Source organism: Meriones unguiculatus, chromosome 12 (genome assembly GCF_030254825.1).
Source record: "Meriones unguiculatus strain TT.TT164.6M chromosome 12, Bangor_MerUng_6.1, whole genome shotgun sequence".
Classification (NCBI taxonomy): domain Eukaryota; kingdom Metazoa; phylum Chordata; class Mammalia; order Rodentia; family Muridae; genus Meriones; species Meriones unguiculatus.
This window is the reverse complement of record NC_083360.1, coordinates 93,350,729-93,367,262: the sequence shown is the minus strand read 5'-3', so window position 1 is coordinate 93,367,262 and position 16,534 is coordinate 93,350,729. Positions and strand designations below refer to the sequence as shown.

At 37.9% G+C, this 16,534-nt stretch overlaps 1 pseudogene; it reads left to right on the top strand.

Moving 5' to 3' along the window:
- Nucleotides 1-8,159: 8,159 nt before the first annotated feature.
- The window catches only part of LOC110542940 (ubiquitin-conjugating enzyme E2 N-like), a 61,460-nt pseudogene continuing 53,085 nt past the window's right edge, over nt 8,160-16,534 (top strand).

Below are 16,534 nucleotides of genomic sequence, written 5' to 3'. Positions count from 1 at the left end.
AATCTTAATATATTAGTAGAAAGAAAATAGATGTTTTTTCCTTCAAACCTAAAACCACACAAAGAAAGACCAGCTCATATTGAAATATAGAAGTGTTGTGATTGATTTTCTTTTTTTTTTTTCCACAAAAAAACTTGGACCAAGGCAGAAAGATTGTCACTGGATGTTACAGTTTTGAGAAGGGCAGTTTAAGTGTGTGATTACTTAGCATGGAGTGGCAACAGGCTAGAAAAAAATGGACTGATTTCAGTCCATTAAGTAGGGAAACAAACAAACAAAAAAATACATGACATTTTACTCCATGAAAGAGAAAAATATCTGAAATGGAATGGGGCCCGAGTAGATGAAATGGAAAATGTAAATAGAAGAAAGATTGATTTCACTATGCTCTGTATTTCCTTATCTACACAAGCCTTTCTGAGCCCCCGTCCTCAGGCTGGGAATAAATTGAAGGCCATATTATATGCGCTTGGAAAGGAAACACAGATAATTAATGAACAGATTCCTTAATAACTATTCTATCACTAAGTACTTGGGGCAAATATGTTTTGCTGTTGTTGATTGAATTTTTTTCTATAGTTCAGTAAATTTATTTAAAAAAATCATTACTATATTTACAGTAAGATTATCTTGAGGCAAATGAAAACTTATTAAACTTATGTGGTAAATCTTAAACTTACCACTTACAATTTTCTGGTGCTGTGATTCTCAAAAGAGTAAGAATTTATTTAAGTAAATATTTGTTGATATCTGGTTGGTATCCTGTGGCTGCAAGAAAAGGGGAGTAGAAGGCACTAAAAGACTTTGTCTACTTTTTACTAAATATTAACTGCAAATCATTGAGTTTACTCCAATTCTAGTCTATAGAGATCATGTGATTGTACCTGCTTATTTCACTCTGTAATTGATTTATTATTGACATTTTCTTTAATGATAGGTTTCTATACCTGCTAATACAGCATATGTCTTGTAAAGTTGTGAACAGTAAATTAATTACTATTTACCTGGGTTTTTCAGATCTGTATGAGCTTTGGTCCACTTGGAAATATTACTGGGCATGTTTTGTAAAAGCATTGATATTTTTCTAAGATAACTGTTTTATATCCTAACGTTTAAACAAAAGTCATTGAACAATTACAAAGGACAAATGTTGAACATGAAGTCTTAAGAGTGCCCAAAGAAATATAAACTCATGTGAGAAGTACCCAAACATTATGGATAAAACTCCTTCTAAGATAGATGTCTATAGTGATGGCATTATGAACGGGTCACATAAGGAACCAGCTTAGGTGAGAATAAACACTTTAAGGCATCTCTGGGAAATGTGCATTTAAAGTTTGATTTTTAAAAGGATTTGTTAGGTCAAAAATTGGAGAAAGTTGGAGCAGAGAACAAAATATCCAAAGCAAAAAGGTGGTTGTTATATTTGATAACCTCATCTTTGTTACCCAATGAAATGATACCCCCTTCAGACTCTGACATGTTATACTTGGTGGCTGGCCCAGCTGTACTCAAGGTAAAAATACTGATATAGTAATCACATTAGTGTAGGCCAAGGACACTTCAACAACAAACCTGCATGAAGGTTTTAGAAGAACATGAAGAATTTTTCAGTTAACCTGGAGTTGTCATCAGAAAGGATGCATTACCACCTTTAGGCCCCCAGAAAGAACAAGCAAATGATACTGTAGAGCTTGGCAAGCATTTTATACAGAAATGGCCTTTTTGAACGAAGGAATGGCATTTTGTCTGAAGACACAGCTAGCAAGTACTCTCTCTCCCTTTCCCCTCTAATATGCTGAGGAGCCTACTGACTAGACCCCAACTAGAAACTCAAGGTCAGAGATTCCTGTTGATATAGCCACACAGTTAGGTTCCTTTTACAGAGTATAAGACATACAGAAAAGATGGTGAGTAGACTATGGAGGAACAAATAGAAAAAGCCGCCCACAGTGCAGGCGATTTCCACAGCACCAAAGCAAATGGAGAACTATATCCCCAACACTGATAAAACTAGCCCTTCTCCATCCTCAGAGCCATTCTTTTATTTTAATTTTATTCTCTCTCTCTCTTTCTCTTTCTCTCTCTCTCTCTCTCTCTCTTCCTATGTGCATGCATGAGAGAGAGAGAGAAGGTGTGTGTGTGTGTGTGTGTGTGTGTGTGTGTGTGTGTGTGTGTTTCAGGTGCCTGTGAAGGTCAGAAGGGGTGTCATAAACCCTAGAGCAGGAATCAGGAGAATTGTGAGCTGCCTCACTTATGTGCTGGAAACTTTACAAGAGCAGTATTTGCTCTTAACTACTGGAGAATCCTCTCTCCAGTCCTGTAATACCCATTTAAAAAATGGATTCCTCTTAGCCATTATTTGTCGGCCTACTGGAACAAATTTGCTTTTTATTTTCACAATATTATCTATATTTGCTTTCGATAGCATAGCCTCGGGAAAGTGAGATCTTGTATAGCTCTAGTGATCTTCAGAAGTCTTCACACTCTGGTTGTTTTTTTATTCTAAATCTATGTTCATAATATTATCATAAATATTTTCATACAGGACAACAGTCTCAGGCTACAAGCACATGAGATTTGCTGGAGACATATTCTAACATTCCTGACCAGGCAATTCTATTTCTGAGCGTGGGGAGAAGAATCCTAGGATCTCTGTCTTAAATAAGAATACTACTATGAATATTTGCTCCATAAACAGATAATGAATGTGTGGATGGTTATCCTTCGTGATTCTTGGTGAGTTTTATGCATTATTCTGAAGCAAAGACCACAACACATTGAGAAAATATAAAATAATTGATACAATAAGAATAGCATATTACTGAATTAATGCTATTCCGAAATTAAGACTCATCCCAGCAGTATATAAAAACTAATGCTGAGACTCATAACCAAACTTTAGACAGAGTGCAGGGAATTTTATGAATGACAGGGAGAAAAGACCTGGAGAGGACAGGAGCTCCACAGTAGAGAGCAACAGAACAAAAATATCTGGGCACAGGGGTAATTTCTGAGACTGATACTCCAAACAAGGACCATACATGGAAATCACATAGAACCCCTGCACAGATGTAACCCATGTCAGTTCACTGTCCAAGTGGGCATCCTAATAAGGGGATTAGGGACTGTCTCTGACATGAGCTCAGTGGCTGGCTCTTTGATCACCTCTCCCTGAGGGTGGAACAGCCTAGCCAAGCCACAGAGAAAGGCAGTGCAGCCAGTCCTGATGAGACCTGGTAAGCTAGGGTCAGATGGAAGGGGAGGAGGACCTCCTCTATCTGTAGACTAAGGGGAGGGGCACAGGAGGAGAAGATGGTGGAAGGATGGGGTTGGGAAGGGACTAGGGATGAGGTTACAGCTGGGATACAAAATGAATAAATTGTAATTAGTTACAAAATAAATTAAAAATAATGAATCCTTCAATATATTTTTAAATAGAACTTTTCTTCTTTTCAAATGTATTTAAGGACAACATGGAAAAAACTGTTCAATGACATATTTAATCTACAATTAAAGCATAAAATGAAAAAGCTACAAAATGTATCCTAAATTGCTAGTGATATAATTTACAAAGGTGTCATCTTTTTATCTGGTTTTCTGTAAGTAACAACAGATGGTGCTTTGGCTTTTCTTTCTCTGAACACCTGGTAACTTTTAAATCAGTGCTCAGAATCTCTGAAGAAAATGGAACCATACAATGAGGTCTATGGCTTGCTTTCATTGTCAAACTAATAAACATATATGTATATATTATATTTGAATATGTTAATATTAGTTCAAATATATATGAAAATTGATAAATAGAGAGATATGATAGATATAAATACAGAGAGATTGAAATAGACAAATAGGGATATAGGGATAGGTATAGAGAGATGGAGATCTATTGGTAAAGAAATATAATGATAGAGATAGAGGTAGAGACACACTCTCCGCACTGAACACCACCTTTCCTTCAATTTTCTGTGGGTTACTTTAATTTTAAACAGATGGTTACACACTTATTTTTAGAAGAACAAGATAATAAATATTTTGGACTTTGATGCCATATTATTGCCTTTAGACTCACTTAATCCCTAGTTACACTGTAAAGGAAGCAATTAACCAATGCAACTTCTTTGCGGTCAACAAACTTAATGTTATGTCATTGTCAGATTTTATACACTATTATTCAATTTCATTTTAATCGTTTAAAATTGTGGAATTCATTTTACTCTATAATGATACAAATATAGATATTGATTATAGAAAATTGAGCTCAGGTTTTATGTTTTTAGAAAATATACTTATGTGCTTTGAACACACAATTAACATACATATAAACATATATTTATCCACACATACCTTTTGTCTAGGGATACATAGAGATAAACACACACACATACACACACACAGATCTATCTATATCCCCAGGCAAATGGTATTTGTGATACTTAACATGGATTATTTACTTTACAACATCTAGAAGTAACTAGTAGCCAAATCTGTGGGGAGGTCTTTGAAGGAGTTGGTTAACTGCAGAGAGCTCGCCCTCAGGGTGGGTAGCAGAGTCCCATGTCCTGAGGTCCTGTACTGAGTAAGAATGAAAGTGGGTTGAGCACTGGTGTTCACCCTTCTCTGCGTCAGGACTGTGGTTGTGCTGTGACCAGCTGCCTCACTTCCCCACCACACTCTTTCCTGCCACGACACTCTACTTCCCAACCATGAGTCACAATGTGCCCTCCCTTATTTAGGTTGCACTTGTCAGGTGTTTTCTCACAGCTCTGAGAAAAGTAAGTAATAAAGCATTAAACAATGTAAGCTCTTAAGCAGTTCATGACAAATTTAAATTTTACTACTGATCCTTAAAGGAAACATAAGAAAAAAGAGAAAGCATCTTCTTTTCTTGACCGTCTACCAATCTTCCCTCTATAAACAGCGTTACCTCAGACATTTACTTCTCCTATCTAAAAAAGATTTCTTTTTCATAATTTATGAGGAAACGACTGTCCACACATAAAAACACTAAGGACATTTGAAAAAGTTTCAATGGAAACTTGTGGTTTTATAAAATGACCAAAATTACGAATGGAGGCCTCTGAAGAGGATAACAGTTCTCCAAAGCCATAGGTTCTCAAAACGTGCAGTGCCAGGGATAAGATACCTTTCTTTGCATTGTTGGTCAGGAGGGTCCCAGAGGCTTGCCAAACAAATCAAGCTACCCTCATGCTTCTAGTTGCCTAACAGAATTTGTTTTGATAGTAAGATCCTGCATTTGAAGATGCTATACATATTGGTTAGAGGACACAGATAAATCAAGCTACTATGAACTGGAACCTTCCTCCTAGATGATGCTAGCTTAGTGTTGGCTTCTATAGAGAAAGGCACTGATAATGTAAGCTATAATAATGACTGGTTTGATAAAGTATGCCCACTGGAACAATACTGACACAAATGCTACAGGAATAATCAACGGCTTTTTTGTTATATTGAACATCTGTTACACAGGAGGGAACTCATGGTTAGGGAACTCATAAACTTTCCAGGAACTTTTGCCAGGGGTAGTTATAAGCCATTAGGGGAAAAGCTACTATTATTATTTTGCTAATTCTTCCATTAATTTGCAAATATTTACCTTTTATACTCATAGATTAGTGAAGATATCAGCCTTAATCAAAAATCTTTTGCCATGGGCATGATCAGTGTAGATTCACAAGTAGTCAAAGTGTAGAGAATAAGTGATTGTGGTGTATTCATCTCTAAGTAGGTGTCCACATGACATCTCCCTTCTCCAAAACTAAGGGAACATAGCAGAAAAGGTAGAGGGACATTTGTTCAAATCAGAGGCTGGGAAGAACTGCTGAAGGTCAGTGTCTTCTGAACTGACATGGCATTCATGAACACACAGGGGGTACTGGGGAAGGTCAAGATCATCAGAATTTCAGCATGTGAACTGGGTAATGGCACAGGCCTTTAATCCCAGCACTTGAAGGACAGAGGCAGGCAGATCTCTGAGTTCAAGGCCAGCCTAGTCTACAGAGGGTGTTCCAGGATAACCACTGCTACTGTTAGCAAACTAGACACAGTAGAGATGTTCCCATCCCTATGAAAGAAAAGTTACTCCACATGAACTAAATATAGCATCTTTGATACAACATAAAAATTTTCTTAAGGACAAAAGTTGTACTATATATATTATATTATATTACATATTATATATTATATATAAATATGTTGGAATTTCTGTTTTTTTCTGTGTATTTCTTTATGAAATTAGCTAAGATTGTCAGGTGTGGTAGCGAATAGTTTAGTTCCAGCACTGAGGAAGCAGAAACAGGTGAATTTCTGAATTTGGGGATAGCCTATTATACATAGCAAGTTCTATGCAAACAGGGCTATATAACGAGAATTTCTATATCAACAAAATTAAAACTGAACAGTTTTTGGAGGGAGAGAGAGAAGAAAACAAAGAGAAGGCTGGGAAGTAAGAACATAAGAAAATGGTAAGGGAGCCCACTGCTGAGCGACCTCCTCATTAGGCATAACGAGGAAAAGCCTAAATGATAATGAAAGATAGAACATCCAAACCTCCCGCCTGAGCACAGAACCTACTACATAACAGATGACAATCATTTTGAGGAAATCAGGGATACTGACTGGAAACGGGACCAGCCACATTACAGGATGCTGCTCTCTGTGATCCAGTGACAGAGGTCCTAGAGTCACTGTGAACAGTAGAATTCAGAGATGCCTTCAGTGCACAGCAACTTACATCTAACTGGTATATTAAGTTTAACATTTCAATATTTTTCAAATATTATAATATGGAAGGCATTAAATAATCAGAATGTTACTTTTTAAAAAATAAATTAATTTTTACTTTATTCATGCAAAGAATGGATTGCAATGTCTCTGAAAAAGGTGGATGGGCAGTTTTGCCATTTTTGTCAACATTGTCATTTCTCGATATATATTGGCTGATTTGTAAGAACGCCTCTATCCACGTCCCTTGCAGGTGAAACATCTTGACCTATATCTCTCTCTAGCAGCACTAATACTTCTAACAACCCAACTTTTTTTTTCCTACCAAACAACCCTTGTTCACTTGCTGAACTTTCATATACAGCTTAGTGTTAATAATTTCTTCTGATCTCAGGACTTCAGACAGACAAGTAAGGCAATGGCTCAGAAAATAAAGCACATTTGATTGACACTCAATCAATAAATGTTAAATTCAATAGCTCTGAAGGTGTATGACCAAATGAACTTTGTGTTAAATGTAAAATTCATAGTGGCAGAGAAGTGCAATCAAAGTTAATATTATCTCAGAATCCTGACACCATATCACACATGTCATGATTTTTAATGTTTGATAAAATCTGGGAATTTTCAATTACTTATGACAAGACACTTCTTCCATCTTCAGAATCATTTTTTTTCTAAGCTAAATGACTGTAAGGGAAAATCTCTCATTTCTTTTTTTCTTCACATCTTACCGTACCTTTATGTCTCAGTATGTTCCCTATCTTCCTCTTGTTTGTTACATTTCTAAGATAATTGGCAAGACTTTATTGTTCAGTAATCCACAGATTTGAAAATCAGTATCTGAATACATCTCTAGCCACAGCAAGCTAAATAGCAAAATTAAAATGAATACATAATTTCTCTTTTCTGGAAGTTAAAACATTGTTAGGTAAAGGTAACATTTAGTTTAGTAAAAATCGCCTGTTTGCTGCCAAGTCAGGCTTGCAGTAAATATGTAAACAACTTAGCAAGTGAAGATACATATGTCTCATTGTGACCTCAATGAGGGTGTCAACATTGCTTTTCCTATTAGATTTTCTTGAGTGCCATCATCTACTCAACATAGTCTTGGACATGGCTATCTTGTTGAAGAACAGAGGGAGGCTGAGATCAAGGGTTCCATTTCTTACAGGAATGTCAAGAGTGCTTTAAGATGAGGCCACATGCTCAGCAAGGCTACCAGTCTCACCAGGGGAGGTGGAAGTGAATTTTCCACCTGGCCTTACAGTTAGTTAGCTCTTTTAAAATGAGATTGCCCTTGGCAATGGAAGCTTGGTTCCAATTAATTTTAACATTTTCCAATTAGTTTTTAACTTTAACATAAAGTTGTAACCAAGTGTTACAACTCCTTGGTTTAAACTGCTGTGCTAAGCATGGCAGAGGATGCAGGAGGATGCCAGGAACTGGCCAGACAGCAGCTCAGGTAAGATTCAGCACTGATGGACCAGAAGGTTATCCAGGCCCAGGGGGTGCTTTCCAGGGTGCTTAGCAAGCTCATGGTGGTCAGGCAGCTCCAGTGGGCAGCCAAGCCTCCTCCAGTCCAACAGCAAATATCCATGGAGAAGGGGAGCTCTTCCTCCCCCAAAATAAATGATGAATCTCAGTCAGCCATGTTGGAAAGAACCATGTGAGATCACTATTTCATGTGAAATCAGGGATTTATAAACTTTGGGCAATGGGGGGGGGGGTTGAGGGTGAATATTTTTGATTCACTGGGGCTAGAGGTGCTAGAGATACTTGATTTACCTATAATGGTTCAGCACCTCATTCACATGCAATAGGAGAACATCTTACTTAATTATCCTATGGGTGGGGAAAATATCCAAGTACAAGGTCTCTGGTTGAAAGCCAAGATACCAAGACATCTTATTAGTTTGGGGTGAGTATCTTCAGGAATCCCCAGATATTTGCTAAACAGGTTTCCTTATCAGGAAAGCATCTAGACTATAATCTTCCCTGAGGACTATGTGACAAGCCTTAGAGGTTTCTGGGGTTCATAGAGGGTGCCTCTCTAAGAACAGGAGTCCATTTTACACCAAGCTAAGAGGCTATCCAAAAAATGTCACACTTAAATCTCATCAGCAGAACCCCACACTTGAGAAATAAAAATTACTTTTAAAACCATAGATAAATCATTTTATAAAAGGTGCTTACTTTTTGCTTTCATGGTTCAAAGATGTATTGGAATTATAAAAATTATGTAAATCACACTAATAATATTTTAAAATGTATTTTATCATTAAGATGTTAGTTAAAACAGAGTTCAAATCTTGACCTTTCCCCTCATCAGTTATTACCAAGTCTCAGGTCATAGAGATGCTACATCCGACAGATGAGCAGCCACAAAGCAGAAAATTCAGAAAAAAAGAAAACCTTAAACAAACAAACAAACAAAAACACCCCAAGGAAACACAAAAACTATAGTTTTTTCCTTTAAGGCCTGGAATAAAGCTGCTCATGACAAGAGAAAGAAAAATCTCTTCCGTTTTTTTGTTTGTTTGTTTTTTTATTTAACTTTTATTAATTACACTTTATTCATTTTGTATCCCCCTATAAGCCCCTCCCTTCTCCCCTCCTGATCCCACCTTCTCTCCCCTTTCTGCATGCATGCCCCACCCCAAGTCCACTGATAGGGGAGGTTCTCCTCTCCTTCTTTCTGATCTTAGTCTATCAGTTCTCATCAGAAGTGGCTGCATTGTCAGGGTTCTAGGTTATCTCCATGAATAGTCCTTGGTTGGAGTATTAGTCTCTGGGAAGTTCTTGTATTCCAGCTGTAGCCCCCTCGATCTCTTTCCAGTCCCAGCCACCCTCTCTCTTTTCCCCTATGCTCCATCTCTAGTACACTGATACAGAAGGACCTCCTCCACTTCTATCTGACCCTAGCCTATCAGGTCTCATCAGGACTGGCTGCATCATCTTCCTCTTTGGCCTGGCAAGGCTGCACCCTCCAGGGGTGAAGTGATCAAAGAGCCTGCCACTGAGTTCATGTCAGAGACAGCCCCTACCCCCTTACTAGTTAACCCACTTGGAAACTGAGTGGGGGGTGAGGAGAGCTAGGTCCTCTCCACACATGATCTTTGGTTGGAATATCGGCCTCTGCAATTTTTGACAAAGGAGCTAAAACCATACAATGGAAAAAAGACAGCATCTTCAACAAATGGGGTGCTGGTCTAACTGGATGTCTACACTTAGAAAAATGCAAATAGACCCATATTGATCACCCTGCACAAAACTAAAGTCCAAGTGGATCAAAGACTTCAACATAAAATCTGAAACACTAAATCTTTTAGAAGAAAAAACGGGGAAGAGCCTGGAACTCATTGGCACAGGAGACAAGTTCCTGAACAGAGCACCAACAGGACAGGTTCTAAGACCAACAATCAATAAATGAGACCTCATGAAACTGAAAAGCTTCTGTAAAGCAGAGACAGTGTTATCAGAACAAAACAACAGCCTACAGAATGGGAAAAGGTCTTTACCAACCCTATATCTGACAAAAGGCTAATATCCAGAATATAAAACGAACTCAAAGGTTAAAAGCAAGTAATCCAATTAAAAAGTGGAGTACAGAGCTAAACAGAGAATTCTCAACAGAGGACTATCAAAGGGCAGAGAAACACTTAAATGCTCAATGTCCTTTGTCATCTGAGAAATACAAATCAAAACAACCCTGAGATTTCCCCCTCACACCCATCAGAATGTCTAAAATCTAAAACTCCAGGGATGATGCATCCTGGAGAAGTTGTGGAGAAAGGAGAACCCTCCTCCATTGATGATGGGAATGTAACCTTGTAAAACCACTTTAGAAATCAATTGGCACTTTTTCAGTGCTTTTGTGATACAAAAACAAAAATAAAATTACTTTTACTTTTTTAGGGTTTTCAAATGCATCTGAGAATGAAATGTATGCAAAGCAGATTAGCTGGAGAAAACATACAATTTTGATATTTTCCTCTAAGTCTGAACAAAGGCAGGCCATTGTTGAGAAAATCTAAAATGTCTGCGGAGAATAAAAAAAAAAAAAAAAAAAAACCGATTTAACAGGTACTATTTATGAAGCATCCTCTGTGTGCTTCCGCACTAACTCATGCTTGCCTTCTTCTTCTAGTGGTGGAGAACATTTTTCCATGGAAGTATTTATTTGTTTTCAGAAAAATCAAAATCCCCATTCATGATCTGCTTGGTTATCAAATGACCTCAATTCAAAGCATGTGTTAAACCCAGTGATGTATTTTAGGAAGCATATTTACTATCTTCTTCCCTTTGTTCCATTAGTCATAGGGTACTAAGACATATTTAATATGTACCCTTATTTTCAGCAAGCATGCTTTCATTTAGCTCAGTTACTCTTAGAATGACAGAGGAAATGCACCAGCTGATTAGACTGCAAAGATTAGCCATGGGCCCCTGGCCTCAGACAAATATGAATGTTCTATCTCCAAGGATTGGTTGACTTTGCAGGCTCCCCAGCTCATCATAAAGATGAAAGAAAAAAAATACTTCAGAGACTGAGAACTCACAGAACTGTAGCCATCAGGAATTAGAGAAATCAACATCCCCCAAACAGCAATAGATGAAGATGAAAACCAAAGCTAATGAACAATGCAAGTACTGTGGCAAACATTTCTAACTCAATGGCTATCCACCGGGAGATGTTAAGAAGTGACAATTTAATCCCAGTGTGTTAGACAATCAACAATAGGAAAACAAACTCTTAGAATATGTTTTATACTAATTTATTTGAGGAAAAGAAGTTTCAAGTCTCCACATAACTCATTTGAATATCAAAGCAGAAAGAATTTGCCTGTATCAGTTGCTTCTTAGCAAACTTTAGAGTAAGTTTGCACTTGATGTAGGAAAGTAGCCATTTCAAGTTTTACAACATCATAATGTTCCACTAAAAACGAAGGCAAACCAGTCAGCAGGTGTATCTTGTTACCTTCTTCCTGTAATTTTTTTCTGAGCAGGAAGAATGCCCATATTTATACGAGCATGGCTAGCTATATTAAAATGAACATACTCCAGTAAACTAAATTAAAGAGGATTGCAACTGACTTGTTTTAGACTGCAGTATGGAGACTGGGTCTAAAGCAAAGCATTCTTTCATTTTCATGCTGTTTCTTTTGTAAGCAGCCTGCAAAAGCAAGTCAAACAAGACTAGGAAATTTCCTAAACAGAATGGAAGATCTAGATGTTTGATTCTAGGATGAACTAGAAATAAAAATCATGTGACCCTTACACAATAGCATTTTTATTTCACTTAGTATCTAGATAGCCTAAATCTAAATCCTTCTTAACTGTATCCAAGGACATGAAAATAATAAATGTTCAAATCTAATTTTCAGGGTTTACTATTTTAATACAATTAGAAATTGAAAATCTTGAAAATGTTTGTAAAAGTTTTAAAAAGATCCAGCTATACCACTCCTAGGCATATACCCAAAAGATGCTCAAGTACACAACAATGACATTTGCTCAACCATGTTTGTAGCAGCATTATTTGTAATAGTCAGAAGCTGGAAACAACCCAGATGCCCCTCAACTGAAGAATGGATACAGAAATTGTGGTACATCTACACAATGGAATATTACTCAGCAATGAAAAACAAGAAATCATGAAATTTGCAGGTAGATGGTGGGAACTGGAAAGGTTCATCCTGAGTAAGCTATCCCAGAAGCAGAAAGACACATACAGTATATATTCACTCATATAGACATATAATATAGGATAAACCTACTAAAATCTGTACACCTAAAGAAACTAATCTAGAAAGAGAACTGGCTAAAATGCTCAATCCCCATCCTGAAAGGCAAAGAGGATGGACATCAGAAGAAGAAGAAAACAGGAAACAAGTTAGGAGCCTCCCACAGAGGGCCTCTGAAAGGCTCTGCCCTGCAGACTATCAAAGCAGGTGCTGAGACTTATGGCCAACTGTTGGGCAGAGTGCAGGGAATCTTATGAAAGAAGTGGGAAATAGTAAGATCTGGAGAGGACAGGAGCTCCACAAGGAGAGCAACAGAACCAAAAAATTTGAGCCCAGAGGTCTTTTCTGAGACTGATATTCCAACCAAGGACGAAGCATGGAGATAACCTAGAACCTCTGCACAGATGTAGCCCATGGCAGTTCAGTGTCCAAGTGGGTTCTATAGTAATGGCAACAGGGACTGCTTCTGACATGGACTGATTGGCCTGCTCTTTGTTCACCTCTCCCTGAGTGGGGGAGCAGTCTTACCAGGCCACAGAGGAAGACAATGCAGCCACTCCTGATGAGACCTAACAGACTAGGATCAGAAGGAAGGAAAAGAAACCCTCCCCTACCAGTGGACTTGGGGAGGGGCTTTCGTGAAGAAAGGGGAAGAAAGGAGGGGTTGGGAGGGGAGGAGGAATGGAACTCGAGGGGGGATACAAAGTAAATAAAAAGTAATTAAAATAAAATAAAACAAAAATTAAAAAAACTTTCTACATATCAAAAAATAAAGTAAAATAAACATAAATTCCCAATAAACAGATGGGGAAATTTAAATGAAATAAAGCATGGCATAGTATAAAAATTTAAAGTGTTGAATGCATATTATCATATAACTAATTGATAAGTTTCATCAGAATAAATAATGTTACAAAATTAAACACATTCATCACAAGTAAGAATATTTAATGAGTCTAGCACAGCATTCAACTAAAATAGTCAGAAAATATTTCTACAATAGACAAAATCACAGAGCAGAAATCAATGAAAGTACACAGAAAGTAGAGAAGATTCATGGTAACAGACAGAAAAGGCATAAATAATCAATACGTAGTGGAAAACTGGTACCTGACAGGTAGATAGAAATTAAAGACAGAATAATGTAAAAATAAATTAAACTTTGTAGTAAATTAGATGACAGTATGCATAATTATGTCTAAGATAGTGTTGTCCTCTTATTGCAGTAGGCAGCACGTCAGTCATAATTACATCTAAGATAGACTTTAGAAGAACTTTAATCATAAAAGTCATCAAAGAATCATATCTTTGTTAGAGTAGTTAAAGTGCCTTTCCCTCCCTCAGTACTGATGACTCACCCACAGCCATCCCTCTACTCTCCAGGATGCATCTACACATACATGTGAACATAGGACTGCCAAATGCTCGGACCACATAATCATAAGAAAGTATTTCGCATAAACCTCTAAAAAATAGTTAAGTTTATACAATGTAAGTTATTTTTATTGCTGCAATGCAAGGTTATCAACTCCAAATAATTTAAAGGTAAAACAGTGGTACACAAAAACATGCTCGATTCATTAATATAAAACTGTTACATTTCTAAAGAAAAGAAATCAGCAGATAAACAAAAATGTATCCCTAATTATCACATGATCCCAATGTTAGGCCAAATTTTCTACCAGAAAACTTCTAGAAACTGTAAACAAATTCAGAAGTGCAGAAGGATACAAAATCAATTTGCACAAATCAATGACTTTTCTATACACCAACAAATATACAGAGAAAGAAATCATGAGCATATCATCTAGGGTAGAGATGTTCCTTTCACTGCAAAAGAAAAGTCGCCCTGAATACACATTTTATAGTATCATTGCCATGACATAAAATTTTCTTAAGGACAAAGGTTGTACATAATATATATTTTTGTTATAATTTTGGGTTTTTTTGTTTTCATTTTTAATTAAAATTAACTAGAATAGTCAAGTGTGGTAGCACTGAGGAGTCAGAAGCAGGCGAGTCTCTTAATTTGAGGAAGCCTAGTCTACGTAGAAATAGTATGACACCAAGACCGCATAATGAGACTTTAAATAGGAACAAAATTAAAACTAAACCTAGTGTCCTGGAGGGAGAGAGGAAAGACAAGAGACAGCTGGGAAAGAAGCGCATGGAAAAAAGGCAAGGAGAGCCTGCTGTTTCCTAGAATACATTGGGTATGTGACAGAAAAAAAAAAAAGAGTGAGACGTTCGATTACCTTGCTGTTTCTCCAGGGCTGGTTAAGGAGCAGGGTCTGAATGTGGCCACTTCAGTCTAAGACTGAACGTGAGAGGATGAGAATAATCGTCATAACATTTTGACCTCCTTTGAGCTTCTTTTCTTTTTTTTCATTTTTTTATTTTTATTTTTTAATTTATTTATTTTTATTAATTACAGTTTATTCACTTTGTATCCCCCCGTAAGCCCCTCCCTCCTCCCCTTCCAGTCCCATAGTCCCTCCCCCTTCTTCACGCATGCCCCTCCCCAAGTCCACTGATAGGGTTTTTTTTTTTTTTTTTTAGGGTAAGACTTTAACGTTTCATTTTTTTTTTTTTCAATGCAGTTTATTCAGGAACCTTGAACAATCATCTGACCCTGGGGAAAGCCAGCCCACAGCTTAAATAGCCTCTGGGTAGCCAACCCCAGCGTGACACGTGGGCAATGCAGATAGGTCCACATACACGGAAGCAAGCCAGATCCTCAGCCTTAGCCAAATGTGGAATTGTTTGTGACAGAGAGCACTCACCATCGGGAAGGTAGAAGGCGGAAACCAGCTCCATCTTTAAGGCATAGCATTCCGCAGCTCTCTACAGTTCCCCGTTTTTGTTTTAGATGCATCAGGCAAGAGTAGAGGTCTGATCTCTGACATTAGAAATAAATTGGGACTTTGTACCGATGTTCATTTAGGTGTCATCCACCCAAAGAGCATCAGACCCATCCGATACCTTTTTCTCAGAGGCGGGACCTGGGGCATCAACCTGCATGCAGTCAGACATGCTCTTCTCTTGGGGAGTGGCATGCATGCAGAGGGAGGAGGAAGGGTGGGGTTGGGAGGGGAGGAGGGAGGGGCTTATGGGGGATGCAGAATGAATAAAGTGTAATTGATGAAAAATTGAAAAAAAAAGGAAAAAAATAATTTAAGAACCTTAAATGACTTTCAAAAGTGGAGGAAAACATGGAGTTAGTCAATTTACATGGAGCACGTCTCGCCCCTGGGGGCAATGGTCTCCTGAACCTACTCAGACCTCGGACACCGCCACTGCTAGTTCTAGAACTGATGCAGGATGTTCCAACTAGGGGGTTAAGGCTTCTCATAATATTTCCTATAAGCCCACACCTGTTTGTTAATATCCCCCATTTTTATTCATTATTAGCCAGATAGAGCCAAGTAATTGTGGTAATGATACTTGCTTTTTTGCCCAATGCTGGAATGCTAGTAAATTTACTAGCTGGTTACTCGCATGCCTCGCTGGGTGCCTGTGCCCGTTGATGCCCCTCACGCTATGACTCTCTTCAGACAGAAAAGGGATCTTGGAACTACAGCCGCCATTGTTACTGCTATCTCATTGGCGGCTGTTGGAGCTACCACCACAGGAGTCATACTGTGCAGACTGCTCAGACCCTAAATAATCTTTTAGCCAATGTAGCTCATGCTCTAGATGTACAAAAAGGAATTAATGCTCAACTAAAAGGAAGCTTGATGGTGTTCAATCAGAGGGTTGACCTCGTGCAGGAGCAAATTGATACCCTATGGCAAATCATTCAACTTGGCTGTCAGTGAAGGTATGCTGGACTCTGAGTCACTAGCATACAACATGAGAATTTTCCCTGTGCTGCAAATCTGTCTAAACAATTGTCTAGCTATATTTTAGGTAATTGGACTGGAGAATTCGATACTACGATGGAGCAGCTGAGAGTGGCCATTGTCACGGTAAATTCTACCAGAGTGGACACAGGACTAGCCACAGGATTATCATCATGGATTGCTGCAGCCATGAATCATCTG